This window comes from Gymnoscopelus braueri, assembly GCF_963280865.1.
Source record: "Gymnoscopelus braueri genome assembly, chromosome: 1".
In the NCBI taxonomy this organism is placed as follows: domain Eukaryota; kingdom Metazoa; phylum Chordata; class Actinopteri; order Myctophiformes; family Myctophidae; genus Gymnoscopelus; species Gymnoscopelus braueri.
The window spans coordinates 23,399,416-23,406,589 of NC_137603.1; the positions used below are offsets into that span (position 1 = coordinate 23,399,416).

General features: G+C 37.4%; 1 long non-coding RNA gene across 1 annotated transcript; it reads right to left on the reverse strand.

The window, feature by feature from the left end:
- Positions 1-2,191: 2,191 nt before the first annotated feature.
- Positions 2,192-5,908, reverse strand: LOC308088465. Its single transcript, XR_013933447.1, has 4 exons — positions 5,798-5,908; positions 3,086-3,134; positions 2,571-2,618; positions 2,192-2,263 (listed from the first exon to the last, which is right to left on the reverse strand). It is a non-coding gene; the product is annotated as an uncharacterized lncRNA (long non-coding RNA).
- Positions 5,909-7,174: the final 1,266 nt, after the last annotated feature.

Here is a 7,174-nt window from a genome sequence, read left to right on the forward strand (position 1 = left end):
ATACAACTTGTATCCAACGTTAGATCCCAACTTAAATTCAATGTCTAAATAACATCAGAGTTTGATGTCAAACCAACATTAGGTTATGACGTCAATCAGATTTTCATTTTCAACTAAAATACAACTTGTATCCAGCATTAGAGCCCAACTTAAATTCAATGGCAAAATAACATCCGAGTTTGACATCAAACAAATATTGGGTTATGACATCAATCAGATTTCCATTTTCAACTAAAATACAACTTGTATCCAACGTTGGGCTCCAACGTTGGATACAAGTTGCAGAAAATTTAAATCGGGTTGACGTCATAGTACAACATTGGCTCAACGTCAACTCTAACGTTAAGAGTACAATCAAAATATGACATATTTCTAACGTTGGAATCACGTTGTATTTTAGTTGAGAATAAAATGTCAATCCAACATTAGTTTTAACAAATGTGAAAATAATAAGGGTAATAATAATAATAATAATATTAATGGATTTTATTTATAACGCACTTTACATTTACAAGAAATCTCAAAGTGCTTACATAAGGCAAATGCATAAAATCAAACATCTCACAAGAAACTGAAACAAAACAATTAAAACTGGGGGCATAAAGCCTAGAGGTAAAACCAGCTAAAAAAATTTTTTGCTAAAAAGGTAGGTCTTTAATCCTCTCTTAAAGCAGTCGACCGACTGTGGTGCTCTCAAGTGGACAGGGAGGGCGTTCCACAGTTCGGGGGGCGACCGAGCAGAAAGCCCGGTCGCCCATGGTGTGTAGATTGGCCTTGCGGATGTTGAGGAGGTTGGTGTTTGAAGAGCGGAGGTTGCGGGTCGAGGGTTGTAGGGAGACTAGGTCCTTGAGGTATGAGGGAGCGTTGCCGTGGATGCACTGATGTGTCAACAGGGATATTTTGTATTGGGTCCGGAAAGCAACGGGAAGCCAGTGGAGTGAACGGAGGATGGGTGTGATGTGCTCATGTTTGCGCACTCTCATCAGGACCCTAGCAGCGCTGTTCTGAATATACTGGAGCCTTTGAAGGCTCTTGCTAGGGATCCCGATGAGAAGTGCGTTGCAATAGTCCAACCTGGAGGAGACAAAGGCGTGGACGAGCTTTTCTGAATCTGCTAGCGTGAGTGTGGGACGGAGTTTTGAAATGTTTCTGAGCTGAAAGAAGGATGTTTTGCATAGGTATTTGACGTGGGCCTCAAAGTTAAGGTGAGGGTCTATTTTTACTCCCGGGTTTGTGACAACTGGTGAGAGGGGGAGGTCCTGTCCGGAGAAGGTGATGCTGGTTATGGGGGATGTTTTTATCTGGTGTGGGGTGCCTATAAGAATTACTTCGGTTTTGGAACTGTTTAGCTGCAGAAAGTTGTTACTCATCCACGCCTTCATCTCCTCCAGGCAGGTAGTGAGAATGGATAAGGGCGGTAGTGATGATGAGGATGATGATTGCTTGGTTTTTATGTACAGTTGGGTGTCATCAGCATTGAAGATTGCATTCTTCTTTAGTTCCCCTAAAGATAAATGACAGAAATAAGCTATTTTAATAACTCTAGCTTGATTTTTACATTATGAAACATCTTTATTGACTGACAGATATCTGTTCAAAAGTTTGGAATCAGTGAGAAATTATGCTTTTGAAATGATAGTTTGCAGATATGAGTTCTGTCTCTGAATGGCCATCACAATTGCTTGATCTAAATCCTATGTTGGGAACAGCTATACCGTAAGGTTCATGAGAAGTTTTATACAAACCAGTCTCAAAGTACGGCAAATTCTACTGAAAATATGGGGTGAAATTTGACCTGGATATCTAGAGAATATGACATGTAGAATGCCTAAGGTCTTTAAAGATATTGCTGCACTTGGTGGATTATTTAGTAAACAGAAATGTTGAAGAAGTTATTACTATAATTATTATCATCAATGTCTTGGCTGTAGGCCTACTTACTTAATTTTCACAGTGATTCCAAACTCTTGAACTTAGGCATAACTGCCAACGTATATAAAAATAATCAACATTTTGTAGCACTCCTTGTAAAATTTAAATTAGAAAGATAATGGAAAAGGTCAAGGAAAAGTTACATCAGGCAATTAAAATGTTTAACTTACCATATGCAACGTCAAAAAGACACAGGCCCCGGGGACTTATTCTTGCCATGATGTCAACAGAGGTTGTACTGGAGTGTCAATTCATGCGACATGAGGAACGGCATCATTCTTCTGGGTGCATCATCCAATGAATTACCTCCTGTGTCTCCAACCATGACAACCTGAGAGTATGGTAAAAGTCACAGGAAGGAAAATGCCATATTAAGTGAACAGCTAAGATATTATTCTATCTTTACACCTCTTAAGGTCTTTAAACACCAGGGACATGACGAATAAATTATACAAATACTTCTTTAGAATATATTGATGCTATCGCATCAAAACTATTCATATACTGTAGATGATGCCTCATTTTTATAGCCGTTTGCCTGATGCCTTTAGTAGCGGTGAAAAATCAAACTTGTTTTAAATCAAAATGATGTTGCTTTATTGTGAAATAATAGTGAAGTTCAGTGTGGAGGTACTCACCCGATGTATTCTACTTGAGAGGACCTTCCACCTCTTGATGTCTCCCATCTAGCATGAAAATAAGAAATACACAACACATTATGAATGAAAAATATACTTGACGCAAGATAGAGACTTCCTCTCACAATGGCCTCATGCCATGGCACAACTACTTCAGAGAAAACCCAAGAAGAAATTGTATTGTGAACCCAGTATGGTGAATTATATCGAATCGTTGGTTGAGTGAAACTTCACATCCCTGCCCTTTCAATATTAACACTATAAGACTGCTTTTTCATTACACAGCTGACTGTAGACTAATGTTTTCTAGTTTATCTGTGCCTGTTTTGTTTAACTGTGTCAAAAAATCATCAGGGTGCCCACAGCCCTGTGGGAATTTATAACTCAATTAAAAATGTTCCAGGAAAGTCATTACCGTGGGAAAGCTGAATCATCTAATTCAATATATTTTTTTAAATTCCAACCAATTTAAGGACATATTACCCCTCAAATTAACGCCCTGATATTATACTTACTTCGGACTTGGTGGAGGCTCACCAAGTCTGGATCACGGGTGTTTGGAAGCTGAAGTACCTTTACAGTGGTGTCAAATGATGTGCTGTGGAAGGCAGATGATATGTTGATTATACTTGGATGCTTGGACATACATATTAATATAACAATAGTAATTAAGAAGAAAATGAAGTCTTGAAAAAACTGATTATCAGATAGGCTATCTCTGCCTTCCGAAATGTCTGTGGACATTTAAATTCAATATGGGCTGGAACAGCAGCAAAAACGACAGCTATCAAACCTACACCTACTTCATTATCAGCTACTGTATATCAAGTATCGGTTAATGCAAAATACTAACTGTTCTTCACTCTGTTCTTCGGCCATTCAACTGCACAGGACCTACTTCAATATTTCAACTTAAGATGGTTTACCAATAGATCTTTAACATAGTGTTTACATTCCTCAGAAATGGAAAAAAAACTTTGAGAAAACGTTGGATTATAGTTGCTTAACAGCACAAATTAAAACCAACAAAATATCAACGTCTAATGGTGTTAGAATTTAACGTTGTGTATCATAACGTTAAAGGTAGGGTAAGTGATTTGCGTTGGTTAAAATAATTGTTAAATAGCTCTATATTCTGATAGTACTCATTGCTATAGAGTGTTTGTTCAGTATTAGGAGTCTCCTTGTCTCTCCAGCTCTTTATTAAACAGAAAATGCATTTTCGTTTCAGTTTCAGTTTCATTTCCAATTTTATCCAACCAGGACAGAGAACTCAATCAGGATACAGATTAAACAAGTGAAATTGGAAGTGATGACACTAAGAAATGAGCATGCAAAATTGGAACTGGAACACTATACAAATTAAGCTTAAAAATTGGTACTTTCTCCTGATTGGCTGAGATTTTGACACCTACCGAAAAATGTATTTTCTGTTTATTAAAGAGCTGGAGAGACAGGGAGACATCTGTTACTGAAAAAACACTCTATAGCAATGATTACTATCAGAATATAGTATTTTAACCTTTTAGCAAAATACTTTTTGTTTTAACCAAAAAATATCACTTACCCTACCTTTAAGCAGACATTGGGCTTTGATCACAATATCCGACAACAGAATGTCGGTATTCTTTGTCAATTTGACGTTAGCATGATACGTTGAACAGATGTTGGTTACTCACCAACACAACTAAAATCCAAAAAAAAAAATTGTGTTTAATGATGTTATAATTTAACATTGTGTGGTTGTTTGCATAATGAGGTTAAGCAGACGTTGGGTTTTGGTTACAATACCTGACAACAGCATGTCAGTATTCTATGTCAAAATGACAGCATGATACCTTGAACAGATGTTGGGTATTGGTTACTCACCAACACAACTAAAATCCAACAAAAAAACAACGTTTAATGTTGGAATTTGACATTGTATGGACGTTAGCATAAAGACAGTGATTCCAAACTCTTGAACTTAGGCATAACTGCCAACGTATATAAAAATAATCAACATTTTGTAGCACTCCTTGTAAAATTTAAATTAGAAAGATAACGGAAAGGTCAAGGAAAAGTTACATCGGGCAATTAAAATGTTTAACTTACCATATGCAACGTCAAAAAGACACAGGCCCCGGGGACTTATTCTTGCCATGATGTCAACAGAGGTTGTACTGGAGTGTCAATTCATGTGACATGAGGAACGGCATCATTCTTCTGGGTGCATCATCCAATGAATTACCTCCTGTGTCTCCAACCATGACAACCTGAGAGTATGGTAAAAGTCACAGGAAGGAAAATGCCATATTAAGTGAACAGCTAAGATATTATTCTATCTTTACACCTCTTAAGGTCTTTAAACACCAGGGACATGACGAATAAACTAAAATCCAACAAAAAAACAACGTTTAATGATGTTAGATTTTGACATTGTGTGAACGTTAGCATAATGACGCTAAGCAGACGTTGGGTTTTGGTTACAATACCTGACAACAGCATGTCAGTATTCTATGTCAATATGACGTTAGCATGATACGTTGAACAGACGTTGGGGATTGGTTACTTACCAATCAATCTTCAACATAGTGTTTACATTCCTCTATTATGTTTATTTTTTTTAGGTGGGCTTTACTGTTAGGCTTGGCCAATATTAGACTGAAAATAATGTCTTACAAGCTAATATAATTATTAAAACTATGATAAAGGCTACACAATAAAAAGAGTATTCAAATGCAACCAACCCTTATGCCTGATTTTTTGTTACACTGCACTGTCTCACACAAAAATAGCTGTGAGGCATGTGAGCTTTACCCTTCAATAACACACATTCCCAACTGAAAACATGAATCATGAACAACAGAACTTCCCCTAAAATAAGACATTATCTTTAAAAGCTGCAATTTAAATGTTTAACTCAGCAGCACCAAGCCACCAACACAAAGCAGTGGGGATCAGTCCATCTAGTTAATGCAGTAGGCCTATAGCCTCTTTCTAGTTTCCACTGTTTGCCACAAAAGGCAGGTACTGTAATCATTTTGGGCAAAGGATTTATTCAAACAATGCCAGTTGTTTCAAAAACATGCAAAGAAAAGGAAAAGAAAAACAAAAAAACAAAGCATGACTGATTTGCACATGAAGAAATCACCTCACTCGGTCATAAACAGAATGTAGAACTTTATTTTTAAAAAAACAGTCAAATATTTCATTTCAAGTTAGAAGGAAATTAATTATTAACTCACCTGTGCAAAAGATTGTGATTCTAGAAGTCCTGGGATTCTCAAAAAAACATCTCCATGCACAAACAAGTATCTCTTCCTGTCTTCTCTCCCTCTTAATTCAAACTGCAGGCTGCTGGAGCAGTTACTGTTGCCCCGCCCAGTCTGGTGTTATACAACTGTGGTCCCACCCACAAGTCCAATGAGTCGTCCAATGAAAGAGCAGAACGTTGCTCTACTGCTCAGTGATTTGAGGAGACATTTGACAATCTAGTTTGAAATGTATTGTTGTGCAGACGTTGGGTATTGGTTACTTACCAACACAACTTAAAACTAACCAGATATCAACGTTTAATGATGTTGTATTTTTTTAAATTCATTTGTGTGTTTCTATCTGTGAGTGGTTGAATCTCAGAGGCACGTTTCTATAGATTTATTCAAAAAATGTGTTCCCTGGTTACAGAAGTGATCTAAAAGCAAGTTCTCAAACAAAAAGATATACTACGGTCAAAACACTGTGTCGCTCTGACCTTGTCTTGAGCATCAACTGAATCTGCACAGCCCTGCACACACAAGTGATAGAAATCTTAATCAGCACTGCCCTGGGCACACTCAGGTGTTAGCAATCTCAATCAAATTCTCAGTTACACAACCTGAGCTCTCTTCTTAAAGCTACAGTAACAGCATTGTTTTTAACCTACAGAACCTCATCATGAATTAAACAAATTATTGACTTATTTAAACCTTTTTAACTTAGCTTATTTAACAATCATATACTTCGATTTACATGAACTGTTTAGGCAAAAATACAAATCACAAAATAAGCAGTTATTAATATAATAAACACAATATTCGAACTTGGCTCCCACACTATCTTTTGATACTTTATTATTTTACTCCACTACATATCAGGGCAAACAATTATTTTACTTTTTGTGATTGATTGATTGATTACTTTATAAGTCAGAACTTTAAACAGCATGAGGTACAGTCAGGCATTTAGGCTGAAAGGGTAACAAAAAGTGTCTGTCTGTCTGTCTGTCTGTCTGTCTGTCTGTCTGTCTGTCTGTCCATCTGTCCGCCCTTCCGTCCACCCAGTAGTACATACATAGTGGTGTGGATGATAAACGGTGTCACATTCACACACTCTTGCTCCATATGTCACAACTTAGGAAGACCCTGGTTTTGAGGTAGGCCAGTGTCTATGCATTGTAATGTATTGATGCATTTCTTTTCATATGGGTTTATTATTTAGGGCAGCATAGGTTACTGGTTAGATAATCAGAAGGTCCCCGGTTTGCCTCAAAGGCCCTGGACGGGGCGAAGTGTCCTGAGCAAGACACTGTAGGGGTGGACCCCGACAGTCCACCCACCCCAAGCGCTCAACATAAAACATTTGAG